General features: G+C 44.9%; 1 protein-coding gene across 2 annotated transcripts in view; it reads left to right on the top strand.

Annotated features, from left to right (window-relative positions):
• The window catches only part of ERBB4 (erb-b2 receptor tyrosine kinase 4), a gene marked incomplete at both ends in the record, with an annotated part of 1,087,596 nt that overhangs the window by 703,020 nt on the left and 368,166 nt on the right, over positions 1-16,410 (top strand). The window lies entirely within an intron of this gene.

The following is a 16,410-nucleotide window of genomic DNA, read 5'->3' as shown; positions in this document are numbered from 1 at the left end:
TTTTATATGTTTCTATAGCATTTATGTGTTAATATATGTGTTAACGTATATCTCATATCTAACATAAAAGATATTATAATATAACTAAATATATTATATATTATGTTATCTAAAATCTAAATTATATTTAGCATATACTGTTCTTTATATCTAGCAAAAAGGTGCTTTTCCATGGAAGATTTAAAGTCCACTTCACTTCCACTCTTTCAAATGATAGTAATAGTAACTGTGGTTAAAATTACTGTCCAATTGTTTAATAGTAGTCAAAAATGGAGAAGGAATGTACAGTGCTTCCTTGGACTATTGGTTAAAAAGATGGGATAAATTAAATAAAGGAAGAAAAACAATATTTTTTGAAAGAGCAGCTTTGTTGTTGTTAGCTGCGAAGTCGTGTCCGACCCATCGCGACCCTATGGACAACATTCCTCCAGGCCTTCCTGTCCTCTACCATCTTCTGGAGTCCATTTAAGCTCACGCCTACTGCTTCAGTGACTCCATCCAGCCACCTCATTCTCTGTCGTCCCCTTCTTCTATTGCCCTCGATCTTTCCCAGCATTAGGCTCTTCTCCAGTGAGTCCTTCCTTCTCATTAGGTGGCCAAAGTACTTGAGTTTTAGCTTCAGGATCTGGCCTTCTAAAGAGCAGTCAGGGTTGATCTCCTCTAGGACTGACCGTTTTGATCGCCTTGCAGTCCAAGGGACTCGCAGGAGTCTTCTCCAGCACCACAGTTCAAAGGCCTCAATTCTTTGGCGCTCAGCCTTTCTTATGGTCCAACTTTCACTGCCATACATTGCAACTGGGAAGACCATAGCCTTGACTATACGCACTTTTGTTGACAGGGTGATGTCTCTGCTTTTTAGTGTGCTGTCTAGATTTGCCATGGCTTTCCTCCCCAGGAGCAAGCGTCTTTTAATTTCTTGGCTACAGTCCCCATCTGCAGTGATCTTGGAGCCCAGGAAAATAAAATCTGTCACTACCTCCATTTCTTCCCCATCTATTTGCCAGGAATTGAGAGGGCCAGATGCCATGATCTTGGTTTTCTTAATGTTAAGTTTCAACCCAAGTTTTGCACTCTCCTTCTTCACCCGCAACAAGAGGCTCTTTAGTTCTTCTTCACTTTCTGCCATTAGAGTGGTATCATCTGCGTATCTTAGGTTGTTGATATTTCTTCCGGCAATCTTAATTCCAATTTTTGATTCATCTAGCCCTGCCTTTCTCATGATGTGCTCTGCATATAAGTTAAATAGGCAGGGCGACAGTATACAGCCTTGCCGGACTCCTTTCCCAATTTTGAACCAATCAGTGGTTCCGTGTCCAGTTCTCACTGTTGCTTCTTGATCCGCATATAGGTTTCTCAAGAGACAAATAAGATGGTCTGGTACTCCCATCTCTTTAAGAACTTGCCACAGTTTGTTATGATCCACACAATCAAAGGCTTTAGCATAGTCAATGAAGCAGAAGTAGATGTTTTTCTGGAACTCCCTAGCTTTCTCCATGATCCAGCGTATGTTGGCAATTTGATCTCTAGTTCCTCTGCCTCTTCGAAATCCTGCCTGCACTTCTGGTAGTTCTCGATCCACATACTGCTGAAGTCTAGCTTGTAGGATTTTAAGCATGACTTTACTAGCATGAGAAATGAGTGCAATGGTGCAATAGTTTGAACATTCTTTGGCACTGCCTTTCTTTGGAATTGGAATGTAAACTGATCTTTTCCAATCCTGTGGCCATTGTTGAGTTTCCCAAATTTGCTGGCAAATTGAGTGTAGCACTTTTACTGCATTGTCTTTTAAGATTTTGAATAGCTCAGCTGGAATACTGTCACTTCCACTAGCTTTGTTGTTGCTCAGCTTTTCTAAGGCCCACTTCACTTCACATTCTAGGATGTCTGGCTCGAGGTCAGTGACCACCTCATTGTGATTATCAGGGACGTTAAGCTCATTCTTGTATAGTTCTTCTGTGTAATTTTGCCACCTCTTCTTAATCTCTTCTGCCTCTGTTAGGTCCCTGCCATTTTGGTCCTTTATCATGCCCATTTTTGCATTAAACGTTCCCTTCATTTCTCCAATTTTCTTGAAAAGATCTCTGGTCCTCCCTATTCTATTATTTTCTTCTATTTCTTTGCACTGTTCATTTAAGAAGGCATTCTTATCTCTTCTAGCTATTCTCTGGAATTCTGCATTCAATTGGGTGTATCTTTCTTTTTCTCCCTTGCCTTTCGCTTCCCTCCTTTCCTCAGCTATTTGCAAAGCTTCCTCAGACAGCCATTTTGCTTTCTTGCATTTCTTTTTCTTTGGGATGGTTTTGGTTGCTACCTGTTGTACAATGTCGCGAACCTCTGTCCATAGTTCTTCAGGCACTCTGTCTATCAGATCTAATTCCTTAAATCTATTTGTCACCTCTACTGTATATTCAACAGGGATATGATTTAATTCATACCTGAGTGGCCTAGTGCTTTTCCCTACTTTCTTCAGTTTAAGCCTAAACTTTGCAAGGAGAAGCTCATGGTCTGAGCCACAGTCAGCTCCTGGTCTTGTTTTTACTGACTGTATAGAGCTTCTCCATCTTTGGCTGCAGAGCATATAGTCAATCTGATTTCTGTGTTGACCGTCTGGTGATGTCCATGTGTAAAGCCGTCTCTTGGGTTGTTGGAAAAGAGTGTTTGCTATGACCATCGTATTCTCTTGACAGAATTCTATCAGCCTGTGCCCTGCTTCATTTTGCACTCCAAGGCCAAACTTGCCTGTTATTCCAGTTATCTTTTGGCTTCCTACTTTAGCATTCCAATCCCCCATGATGATAAGAACATCATTTTTTGGTGTTAGTTCTATAAGGTGCTGTAGTGCTTCATAGAACTGGTCAATTTCATCCTCTTCAGCACTGGTGGTTGGGGCATAGACCTGGACTACTGTGATATTGAATGGTTTGCCTTGGATTCGATCATTCTGTCATTTTGAGGATTGTATCGCAGCATTGCTTTTCCTACTCTTTTATTGACTATGAAGGCTACTCCATTTCTTCTGAAGGATTCTTGCCCACAGTAGTATACCTGATGGTCATCTGAATTAAATTCACCCATTCCTGTCCATTTTAGTTCGCTGATACCTAAGATGTCAATGTTCAGTCTTGTCATCTCTTGTTTGACCACGTCCAGTTTTCCTTGATTCATGGATCTTACATTCCAGGTTCCTATGGAGAAAAAAATCTTTACAGCATCGGACTTTCCTTTCACCACCAGACATATCCACAGCTGAGCGTCCTTTCGGCTTTGGCCCAGTCACTTCATTCTTTCTGGCGCTACTAGTACTAGCCCTCTGCTCTTCCCCAGTAGCATATTGGACGCCTTCCGACCTGAGGGGCTCATCTTCCAGCGTCATATCGTTTTGCCTTTTGGTACTGTCCATAGGGTTTTCATGGCAAAGATACTGGAGTGGTTTGCCATTTCCTTCTCCAGTGGATCACGTTTTGTCAGAACTCTCTGCTATGACCTGTCCGTCTTGGGTGGCCCTGCACGGCATAGCTCATAGCTTCATTGAATTACGCAAGCCCCTTCGCCACGACAAGGCAGTAATCCATGAAGGGGAAGAGCAGCTTACGTATCACTAATATTTTTAACTACTCTAAAAAAATGAACAACAACTAAGATTAATTTCAGTACATTTCAGTTACAGTGAGAAATAAAGGAAAAAAAGGAAAAAAATAGGATTTCTTTAAAAATCCTATTCATTGTATAGATGAATATATTCAAACATTACAATGTTTAAAGTTTTTTTTAAAGTTGTAGATTCCCTCTCTACTAATTCTCTTTAATTGTATCTCCATGTACAAAGTATCCATAATTCTTGTTGATAAATTCCATTAAAGAAGATATATCTTTAAAAAAATGTAGAAAACCTAGGCAATAATACCGGGAGCTGCCTTGATATCAGTCTCCCCTTCTTCCCTCCCCTCACACCAAAAAAACCACAAACCAAAACAGGCCTCAAATACATGAATTAACATTTCCTCAAATAAGATTGTAACAATAAAAATACACACCTATGCAAGTAACAGTGGTATAATGATATGTTGAAATTTTATATATATTTATTCATAAGATCATTCTTTCCAGATTGTTTGTGTTTGTGTGTGCAAATATTATGCTTTTTTAAAATCTGAGAACCACATCAGAAAAATAGAACTATAACATCTAAATGATCTTTTTATTATGATCTACGTAGTAACTGGATCAATTTATAGAGAATGCTAAAATGAAGATCTCAGTTACCCTATGTCAGAAATGCAACAAAATTCATTCAGAATTTTCTGTTTTTATGTATATAATGTTTCAGAGGACTATGTTTTCTGATCTCCATCACAGAAACTAGGCGATTGAATTAGTTGAACATTGTAAGAATCTGAAAGGTCTCATTTGAAGCAGATCTCTGTAGGATTGCTCTGAAGGATTCACTTATCTATCCAGACCTTTCTTGCTCTTCCCTAAGTAAGTCCTTGCCTGGGCTGATTTGTCTTGATTATATACATACAGCACTGGGGGAAAAATACTGTATAGTTTCATAATCCATACAACAAGAATTGCATCTGATAGAGAAAGATGAGAATAGTTAATCATAATCGTAATCACAATCATAATAGTAAAGTTGGAAGGGACCTTGGAGGTCATCCAGTCCAACCCCCTGCTCAGGCAGGAAACCCTATTCCATTTCAGACAAATGGCTGTCCAGTTTCTTCTTAAAAACTTCCAGTGTTGGAGCATTCACAGCTTCTGGAGGCAGGTTGTTCCACTGGTTAATTGTTCTAACTGTCAGGAAGTTTCTCCTTAGTTCTAGGTTGCTTCTCTCCTTGATTAGTTTCCATCCATTGCTTCTTGTCCTGCCTTTGGGTGCTTTGGACAATAGCTTGACTCCTTCTTCTTTGTGGCAGCCCCTGAGATATTGGAACACTACTATCATGTCACCCCTAGTCCTTCTCTTCATTAAACTAGACATACCTAATTCCAGCAGCCATTCCTTGTATGTTTTAGCCTCCAGTCCCCTAATCATCTTTGTTGCTCTTCTCTGTAGTCTTTCCAGAGTCTCAACATCTTTTTTACATCGTGGTGACCAAAACTGGATGCACTATTCCAAGTGTGGCCTTACCAAGGCATTGTAAAGTGGTATTAACACTTCACGTGATCTTGATTCTATCCCTCTGTTAATGCAGCCTAGCACTGTGCTGGCTTTTTGGCAGCTGCAGCACACTGCTGGCTCATATCTGTCCACTAGGACTTCGAGATCCCTATCACAGTTACTACTATTTTTGGCTTTAAAAATTAACCTTTCATTGACATGATTTAGTGAAGCATTGCTATGAGGAAAGCAAAGTTTGGTGTGTTATTTTTGGTGCTTGTGAGTGCAGCTTTCAGTTATATAAAACTCTATTCCTTTTTTCTTGCTGACAAGAGGCAGTCTTATCTTGGATTTTCATAATTATTTTTTTTATTTTTTTTATTTTAATTCCATTTATATCCCGCCCTTCTCCGAAGACTCAGGGCGGCTTACAAGCTTAGCAGTAGCCTTCATTCTATGTATATGCCTGCTTATTAGGGCTTTCACACACACCCCAAGCGGCATTATTACAAAGTCAGCTTAATTGCCCCCAACAATCTGGGTCTTCATTTTATCTACCTCGGAAGGATGGAAGGCTGAGTCAACCTTGAGCCTGGTGGGATGCGAACCTGCACTAATTGCAGGCAGCTGGTGTTACTTAAGGAGGCATTAGCCCACTGCTCCACCAAGGCTCTTTCAGAATATATATAATTTTTCAGCCCACTTTTTGGGCTGAAAAATTCCACTTCGGCTTATACTCCAGTCAACAAAAAAACTTACCGAGGACTTGTGCGCGGCCGAGGCTTTGGTGCTTCCGGGATCGCGCGCACCTCTCCCAAGCCACCACCGTCCGAGACCTGCCGAAGTTTGGGGAGGTTTGGGGAGGTGCGCGCGCACCTCCCCAAACCTCCCAAACGTCGGCAGGTCTCCGTTCCTCCTGCCGACGTTTGGGGAGGTTTGGGCGCCTCCCCAAACCTCCCCAAATGTCGGCAGGTCTCCGTTCCTCCTGCCGACGTTTGGGGAGGTTTGGGCGCCTCCCCAAACCTCCCCAGGTCTCCGTTCCTCCGCGCAGACCTGCCGACGTTTGGGGAGGTTTGGGCGCCTCCCCAAACCTCCCCAGGTCTCCGTTCCTCCTGCCGACGTTTGGGGAGGTTTGGGCGCCTCCCCAGGTCTCCGTTCCTCCGCACAGACCTGCCGACGTTTGGGGAGGTTTGGGCGCCTCCCCAAACCTCCCCAAACGTCGGCAGGTCTCCGTTCCTCCTGCCGACGTTTGGGGAGGTTTGGGCGCCTCCCCAAACCTCCCCAGGTCTCCGTTCCTCCGCGCAGACCTGCCGACGTTTGGGGAGGTTTGGGCGCCTCCCCAAACCTCCCCAAACATCGGCAGGTCTCCGTTCCTCCTGCTGACGTTTGGGGAGGTTTGGGCACCTTCCCAAACCTCCCCAGGTCTCCGTTCCTCCGCGCAGACCTGCCGACGTTTGGGGAGGTTTGGGCGCCTCCCCAAACCTCGGCAGGTCTCCGTTCCTCCGCGCAGACCTGCCGACGTTTGGGGAGGTTTGGGCGCCTCCCCAAACCTCGGCAGGTCTCCGTTCCTCCGCGCAGACCTGCCGACGTTTGGGGAGGTTTGGGCGCCTCCCCAAACCTCCCCAAACGTCGCGCAGACCTGCCGACGTTTGGGGAGGCGCCCAAACCTCCCCAAACATCGGCAGGTCTGCGCGGAGGAACGGAGACCTGCCGAGGTTTGGGGAGGCGCCCAAACCTCCCCAAACGTCGGCAGGAGGAACGGAGACCTGGGGAGGTTTGGGGAGGCGCCCAAACCTCCCCAAACGTCGGCAGGAGGAACGGAGACCTGCCGACGTTTGGGGAGGTTTGGGGAGGCGCCCAAACCTCCCCAAATGTCGGCAGGTCTGCGCGGAGGAACGGAGACCTGGGGAGGTTTGGGGAGGTGCCCAAACCTCCCCAAACGTCGGCAGGAGGAACGGAGACCTGCCGACGTTTGGGGAGGTTTGGGGAGGCGCCCAAACCTCCCCAAACGTCGGCAGGTCTGCACGGAGGAACGGAGACCTGGGGAGGTTTGGGGAGGCGCCCAAACCTCCCCAAACGTCGGCAGGAGGAACGGAGACCTGCCGACGTTTGGGGAGGTTTGGGGAGGCGCCCAAACCTCCCCAAACGTCGGCAGGTCTGCGCGGAGGAACGGAGACCTGCCGACGTTTGGGGAGGTTTGGGGAGGCGCCCAAACCTCCCCAAACGTCGGCAGGAGGAACGGAGACCTGCCGACGTTTGGGGAGGTTTGGGGAGGCGCCCAAACCTCCCCAAACGTCGGCAGGTCTGCGCGGAGGAACGGAGACCTGGGGAGGTTTGGGGAGGCGCCCAAACCTCCCCAAACTTCGGCAGGTCTCCGGACGGCGGCGGCTTGGGAGAGGTGCGCGCGATCCTGGAAGCACCGAAGCCTCGGCCGTGCGCAAGTCCTCGGTAAGCTCCGGGCGGTCACTTGCTTCGCGTCTCCTGAGGGAAGGGGGGGCGACTGGAGCGGGCGTGTTTCCTCGCCTGCTGGGCGCCGCGATTTGCCCGGGGAACGCGCGGGCCCCGAATGGCAGCGCGGAGCGAGGAAGCGGACAGCCAGGGCTTCCCCGAGAGCCGCGGCCACACAGGGTATTCCTGTGTATTCAGGCTTGCAAAATGGCGGATCGAGCCTCTGCTGGCGGCAGAGGCTTGCAGAGCGCGGATCCAGCCTCCGCCGGCGGCGGAGGCTTGCAGAACGGCGGATCGGCTTATACTCGAGTCAACAACTTTTCCCAGTTTTTGGGGGTGAAATTGGGGGTCTCGGCTTATACTCGAGTCGGCTTATACTCAAGTATATACGGTATATATATAATTACAGAAATCATGAAAGTCATGCCTACAAACCTGCCTCTTGATGAAGGGCCCAATTGTTGGGACCCTGAGAGATGGCTGGGCAGGGATAGGGGCCTCGGTTACAAACCTAATAAGAGGCCCCTGGTTAATTTTTTAGTTAAATTTTTTATAAGGTTAGGGAGGGGGGAGGGTTTTCATGGTTGGAGGGAAACAGGGGAAATTCCATCAACTATTATTCAGACCAGATCTGTGATTGATCACATGGAGGGGGAGCTAAGGCTGGTTGCCTCCGGAGCTCCAGAACAGATCGTAGGATTACCTATTCCTACGACGTTTGGGAATGGCAGCAGGTGTAAAGACAGAGGACCCTATCGACATCTGGGATTACGTCCCCTCTATCTACAAGCGGTGAGGCGCTCCAACCCTCTGGTTTCTTCCCAAGGCTCCGGGAGCAAGGATAAACAGCCACCTGAGCTCCGGTTGGTGTACTTGAATGCCAGGTCCATAATCAACAAGGCTCCTCTCATTCGCGATCTGATTGAAAGTGAGCATAGGGACCTGGCTTGCATTACAGAGACCTGGTTGGGCACAGAGGGTGGCATGCCTCTGGTCGATCTCTGCCCACCAGACTTCCGAGTGCTTCACCGACCTCGGGTTCAGGGTAGGGGCGGGGGAGTGGCAGTAGTTATAAGAAAGACTCTTTGTCCTCAGGAGGCCACCATCGTCCAAATAGCTGGATGTGAATCCCTCCTCCTAAGATGTGGCCCTAGGTCACAGCTAGGCTTACTGCTGATATACATTCCGCCTAGTCGCACAGCAACGGCCCTGCCTAAGCTTCTCGATATCCTCTCGGGGCTGGTGGTTGAATTCCCCAAGTTTATAGTTTTGGGTGATTTCAATCTACCATCCCTGGGAGGATCATCTGAGTTAGCCCGAGAGTTCATGGCTTCCATGACGGCCATGGACCTGATACAAGTAATTCGGGGCCCGACTCATGTGGGAGGCCACACGCTTGATTTGGTTTTTCTTTCTAGACGGTGGTTAGATGATCTTGGTGGGGGTTCCCCAATTATTACACCCCTGTCATGGACCAATCATCATCTCCTGAGGCTGGTCTTCTACTATGCCACCCCCCGTTGTGGAGTTGTGGAACCATCAAGATGGTTCCGTCCCAGGCGCTTAATGGACCCTGAGAAGTTCCAGGCAGCACTGGGGTCTCCACCTGCTTCCTTTGCTCACAGCTCGGTTGATGCCTTAGTGGAAGCCTGGGAAAAGGCTGCCACAGATGCACTTAACCTAGTTGTTCCCTTGTGGCCCCTGACCCGATGCAGATCCCAGTTCGCTCCATGGTTTTCCATGGAGCTCCGGGAGATGAAGCGTCGGAGATGGGGCCTAGAGAGCCGTTGGAGATCCACCCGATCTGAATCCGACCGATCATGACTAAGATCCTTTACTAGATCTTATCTCGCAGCAATGAGGATGGCGAGGTCTAATTACTTCGCTACACTCATTGCATCTGGAGATAACTGCCCGGCTGCCTTGTTTAGGATAACTCGCACCCTCCTTAATCAAGAGGTGAAGGAGGATCCCTTACAGGGTCGTGCCGAGGAGTTTTGACAACATCTGTCGGACAAAATCACTCGGATTCGGACCGGCTTAGACTCCGACTGGGCAGAGTCTAACGATCAGAACATGGGTGGTCTTGTCGATGTTATATGGGACGAGTTCGACCCTGTGACCCCAAAGGAAGTGGACAGAATTATGAGGAAGCTGAGCTCCACCACTTGTTTATTAGATCCGTGCCATTCTTGGCTGATTTATTCAGCTCAAGAGGGAACACGGATCTGGCTCCAGGTGGTGATATCCACCTCCCTGAGTGAGGGTTGTTTCCCCTCCGTCTTGAAAGAAGCGGTGGTGAGACCCCTCCTCAAGAAACCTACCTTGGACCCAACTATATTAAACAACTTTCGTCCGGTCTCCAACCTTCGCTTTCTTGCTAAGGTTGTTGAGAGTGTGGTAGCACATCAACTCCCTTTGGTTCTGGAGGAAACTGACTATCTGGACCCATACCAATCAGGTTTCAGGCCTGGACACAGCACAGAGACAGCATTGGTCGCACTAATAAATGATCTCTGGAGAGCTCGGGACAGAGGCTGTTCCTCTGTCCTAGTCCTTCTAGATCTCTCAGCGGCTTTTGATACCATCGACCATGGTATCTTGCTGCAACGTCTCAGAGGATTGGGAGTGGGAGGCACGGTTCTCCAGTGGTTCTCCTCCTATCTCATGGGACGTTCGCAGTCGGTATTAACAGGAGGGCAGAGATCGAGATCGAGGCCTCTCACTTGTGGAGTCCCTCAAGGATCGGTCCTCTCGCCTCTCCTATTCAACATCTACATGAAACCGCTAGGTGAGATCATTCGTGGTTTTGGAGTCAGGTATCACCAGTATGCTGATGATACCCAGCTTTTTATTTCGACCCCAAACCACCTCAGTGATTCCCTTGATGTGATGTCCCGTTGCCTGGAAGCAGTTCGGGTCTGGATGGGGAGGAACAGGCTTCAACTCAACCCTGACAAGACTGAGTGGCTGTACGTACCGGCATCTCGGGATATTCAGAAAATTCCATCTCTTTCTATAGGGGGTGAGTTATTACCCCCCACAGATAGGGCTCGCAACTTGGGAGTCCTCCTAGATTCACAGCTTTCCTTGGAAGACCACATAATAGCTGTGACTAGGGGAGCCTTTGCCCAGGTTCGCCTGGTGTGCCAATTACGGCCCTATCTAGACCGGGATGCCCTACGTACGGTCACTCATGCACTCGTGACCTCTCGTTTAGACTACTGCAATGCTCTTTACATGGGGCTGCCCTTGAGGACCACTCAGAGGCTCCAACTGGTACAGAATGCAGCCACGAGAGTTGTGTTGGGAGTCTCCCGATACTCCCATGTTACACCTCTGCTCCGTGAGCTGCATTGGCTCCCAGTTGTCCTCTGGGTAAGATTCAAGGTGCTGGTAATGGTTTTCAAAGCCCTACATGGCATGGGTCCGGAGTACCTTAGGAATCACCTGCTGCCAGCGTCAACGTCCCTCCGTCCAGTGCACTCCCACAGAGAGGGCCTCCTAAGGGTTCCGCCGTTCTGAGAATGCCGTCTGGTGGCTCCCAGAGGGAGGGTGTTCTCTGTGGGCGCGCCTGACCTATGGAACCGTTTACCGGTTGAGCTCCGGATGGCTCCCGACCTTCGCTCCTTCCGACGCGACCTAAAAACATATCTGTTTGAGCAATCCGGTCTGGTCTGACGGGTTCTGTTGTAATTATTGTTTTAAGGTAACTATCTTCTGCATTTGTGCAAAATTAGGGTTTAATTTGTTTTCAATATCTGTATTTGTGCATTCTGTTATTTATGTCACTGTTCACCGCCCTGAGTCCTTAGGGAGAAGGGCGGTATACAAATCAAATCAAATCAAATCAAATAAATAAATAAATAAATAAATAAATAAATAAATAAATAAATAAATAATGAAATGCAAGGTTCTTTTCCAGACTTATCAGACATATATTCATGAAATGGAAAGTTTTAAGGAGTTTATATTCAATCCTGTTATGTATATAATTTGACTGACTGATTGATTAGTCAGATTGATGTACCACTTTAGCCACAATACACTAAGCAATGTATATCAAATTTGGTAAATAGATTAAAATAATACAATAACAAATTATATTATGTTATATAAATAACTTAAAGTCATACTAAGCTGAGAAATAGCATATCAAAATCATCATGTAATCATGATGGTGCTGTTATCATGCGATCAATCAATTACTGCAGAGGAGGTGTCACAATTCAAATCATTCCCACAAAACTTCCTGAAATAGCCAGGCCTTGTTGCTTCCCTAAACACCACCATATTGGTGCTGATCTAATCTGGGGAGGCAAGAAGGAATGCTATTCCAAAGAAGGAAGCAGCAATGACAACATGGCCCTTATGGTAACTCCTACCATACAAGCTTCTAATTGCTTTAGAATGGAGCACCCACAACTCTGAGAAACAAGCTATACCATTGATTAATTGGTTTTGCTATTAGGAAATTTCTCTTTAGTTCTAGGTTGGATCTCTCTTTAACCAGCTTCCACCTATTACTTCCTGTCATGCCATCTGGTGCTTTGAAGAATAAGTTGAACCCCCTCTTCCCTGTGACAACCCTTCAAGTACTATCATGTTGCCTCAGTCCTTCTCTTTGATAGGCTAGACATATCTAGCTCCTTCAACTGTTCATTATTTGATTTGGCCTCCAGATCCTATATCATCTTTTTTGCTCTTCTCTGCATATTTTCTAGGGTCTCAGCATCTTTTTTCTATTGTGGTGATCAGAACTGGATGCTATATTCCTGGTGTGGTCTCACTAGTGTGGTATAAAGTGATATTATCACTTCTTGTGATCTTGATGCTATCCTGCTGTTGATGCAGCTTTGCTATGCATTGTATGGTCCACTAAGAAACCTAGATCCCTCTGTTATTTTTCTCAGCATTGAACTGTGTCTTGTTGGATAGGGCCCAGTGCTCAGGTCTGTCAAGATCCTTCTGAATCTTGAGTCTATCTTCCAAAGTGTTAGCAATTCCCCCTAGCTTAGTTTTATACTATAAATATGAGTTTCCCCTTCTATCCCCTCATCTAGATCATTTATGAAGATGTTGAACAGTACTGAGCCCAAGACAAAACCCATTGCATGCTTCCTTCCATGTGGATGTAGTTCTATTGAGGACTCACACTGGGTGCAGTTGGTCAGCTAACTGTGAATCCATCTGATGGTGGTACTGTCTATTCCTCATTGTTCTATCTTATTAAGAAGCAGGCTGTGGTCTAATTTGTCAAATACCTTATTAAAGTCTAAGTATATTATATCCATAGCATTTCTCTGATCCACTAATTCAGGCAAACTCTTTATCAAGAAGGCAATAAGATTTCTCTGGGTTTAGTCCCTTGATCATGGCCTTACGCTCAATCTGTTCCAGTTCTTCTTATGATAGTGTATGTGGTTCTCAGTCACACAAAATAAAGGAGAGTAAATACATTCCTTGATTTGAAAATTATATTGCTGTTGATGTAATCTAAAGCTGCATTTCCTTTTTTGCAGCCACATCATCTTGCTAACTTCTAAAGTTTGAAATCAAATATGTTTCCAAGATCGTTTTCATGACTATTATAACTAAGCTATCTAGGCAATCAATTTATGTTTTCTAAATGAAGAACTTTGCATGTGCCATTGCAATACATGGATAAGATTTTTAAAATATGCCTGAATCAATCACCTGAAAGAATTGGCATTTCAGAGAATATAGTAAGTATAAAGAAACTTTTAAAAACTTTGTCAAAACTTCTATTCAGACTTGAGAAGGTTTTCAAAAGCCTGGATCATTTTTATGAAAGCATTAAAAGCATTCTTCATTACTCAAAGAAACAGAGGTTTCTTGCTGTTACCTGACAGGACTTCAGGGTTTCAGATACAGTTTTGCTGCTTGTTAAATTACAAAGATTTGAGATGGCAAGAGAAAACAATTTAGTGTCCTAAATGATTTTTAGAACACTAAAACTGCCGAGCTATTATGGAGTCCTACCATTCAGAGAAGCTTTATTCATGTAGGCAAGTCTCCACAAAATGAAGTGCCTGCTTCAAATACCTGATGCAGAACAAAACATAATTTTAAATAAATGTGCTAATTCTTTCAACTATGAGCAAATTTAGCTGTATCCTTTGGAGAACTGAAGTCTCCAACTGAAATCTTGTCTCTATTCTAAATTTGCAAGGCAATACTATCTCAGAACTCTCATTTGAATAACAGCATAATACTCTCCAATTTAAGTGGTTGTTATATGAATTACAGAAATGTAACTGAAGTATTATGATTACTGTCAATAAGTATATAAATAATATTGATGGATAATATGCAGGCTTGGAAGCATGGGTGTCCATAGAACAGTATTTGGGAGATGGGGAAGCAGATATGAAGTGTAGAATAGGACTAATTTGCGTGGGCAGCATGGGCCACTGTAGCAAACCACTTACATGACTTATATGTGTCTTGGTCACACAATCTTTTTCATATACAGCTTCACTTGATTTATTAGGAAATAAATCTTATGTTCTAGAATGGGAGCACAGGAAGTGACTTTACAGTATCAAAAGTTTCTGCCCATTTGGCACAATACTCTCAGTTCTTCAGGAGTTCATGCAGGAGGCCTAATTTAGAGAGGCCAGAGATTTGTATAGTCTCCTCTTTATGACATTGTAGAAATTGTTCTTCCAGGCCTTCGGAGAGGGTGGTTGTGGATCCTCTTTTAGTTTAGCCTAATTTTGTGTTCTGGTTGGACGTGTTGTCTTGTATTTCTTTTCTTTTGCTTCTTTTAAGCCATCCAGAGTTGCCAAGGAATTAGGCAGACTCAAAATTAGAATGATTAAATAAATAAAGTTAGACTTTTTCCACTGAAACCAGAGGCTTGTACCCATGAGTTACAGACCTTCATCTCATCTTGGACACTTCAGTGGCTGCTGTGTGGCTAATACAATCTACTAGAATCTTGCTCTCATATTTCCTTAAAATGAACAAGGAAATAATCAATGCTAGCCTAATCTGCAGAATTATCATAAGCCGTCCAGATTTTCAGTTCTGTTTTTGCAACATATGTATATAGATATCATATTGTGCATGTGTTCTGTGAGCACATTTGCAGAATAACTTTTTACAATTTTTAATTTGATATTATTTAAACCTAATATTGGATTATCACAACTCAACAAAACTCTGGAATTTTGAACTGCTTTTTAATAAATTTCAATCACTTCCCTTCAGGGATTTGTTTTAAAAAAGTTTCCTTCTCAATATTGTTATAGGGTTCATCAAATCAAAACCTTTATTATGGCCTTTAGGCCAGAGAACACTACAATAAAATACCTAAACTTATAATTAATAGATCTAAATAGTAGACCAAAATACATTAAAGTACATAAAATAAATTAATAAAGTAACATAAGTACATACCTGCTCTATTGGGCTCCCATTAATCTGGCACTTATGCATCCTACTGTTGCATTGTGCAGAGACTAACAGGGTTTTCCTTTTTTAATTTAGTACAATTTTTAAGCAATAGGAAAACAATGCCTTCAATATTCTTCTCGCACCCACCATGTCAAGACAGACAAAATTACTGCATCATCTGCATATAGCAAGGCTGAAAGTGCACAAGGTACTACCATTGGAGAGTGATAATTAAAAGTTGAATTATTGAATAAATATACATTGAAACATAAGGAGGCTAAAATGCAGCCTTGCCCTATCCTTCTAGGTGAAAACAGTCTGGAGTCTGATAAATAAAATTAACCTCTTATCTTCTTGTTCTTTGTGTTATTCCCATCATATGGTGGAGTCCACAGTTATGCATTTCACCTGCCACTTCATCCGGTCTGCAGCATCGGCAAAGATACACATACGGCTTGCATATCTTCATCATCATTTTTTGGGTCAACTTTGGAGCCATTGGCCATCTGGGTTAAGTGCAAGTGCCTGCCTCAGAATGGATTAGCTCTACATCAGCTCTGACCACATGTCCATACCACTATAGCTGTGCTTTTTTCATTTTTTCTGGAAAGAGTAACTATTGTGTAGTGGGTTTTGTAGGCAATGACCAGACCGAGAGCAGAAGTTGCATGGCGTATCATGTTGGCATTTAGGAAGGATTGGAATTCGGCCACCGTGAATTGTGCCCCATTGTTGGACACGATGATGTCTGGCAGACCGTGTGTGGTGAAGAGCCGGCGCAGCTCCTGGATGACCCTGGCAGTGGTCATCGATGGGACAGGTATCATTTCCAACCATTTGGAATAGCTGTCCATGACAATGAGGAATACCTGTCCCTAGAATGATGATGATGATAACTTTATTGTCACTTTGAATGTACACCAATCGGCATACATCAAAATGAAATTTCATTGCATACAGCTCTCAAAGGGTCACCACCTCTGATATATACTCCTTGTTCGGGGCCCGCTCAAATTTCACATTGTCCATTTTAGTCTCTAGGGAGTGAACGATGGCAAACAGGACAGATGGAAATGGGGCTCCATGTGGATTAGCCCTCAAATTTGCTTGTATTCTGACAACCTCGCCCTCTTTCCTTTTTCTGATCCTGACTCTTCCACCCTTTCCTTAAAGAGGCCTTGCTTCTTTTCGCCTCTGGAGCACGCTGCTGCCGCCGCCACCAACTCCTCCAAAAGCCTCTCTCTCTTCCTCTGGGCCTGCCGACAGCCTCATCCAGTTCCTTCGCTCCATAAGCTCCAGGTCCTCTCCTCCTCTGCCTCCTCTGGAAACAGCCCTGATTTGCAATACAATCCATCACTGAGCCAGCAGTCAGATCTTGCTGCTGGTAGAACAAATTCAAACAGTGCCAATGACTTTTAACGGTCTCACCAACAGTT

This window comes from Vipera berus, assembly GCF_964194415.1.
Source record: "Vipera berus genome assembly, chromosome: 1".
In the NCBI taxonomy this organism is placed as follows: Eukaryota; Metazoa; Chordata; class Lepidosauria; order Squamata; family Viperidae; genus Vipera; species Vipera berus.
This window is presented reverse-complemented; position numbering and strand designations above follow the sequence as displayed.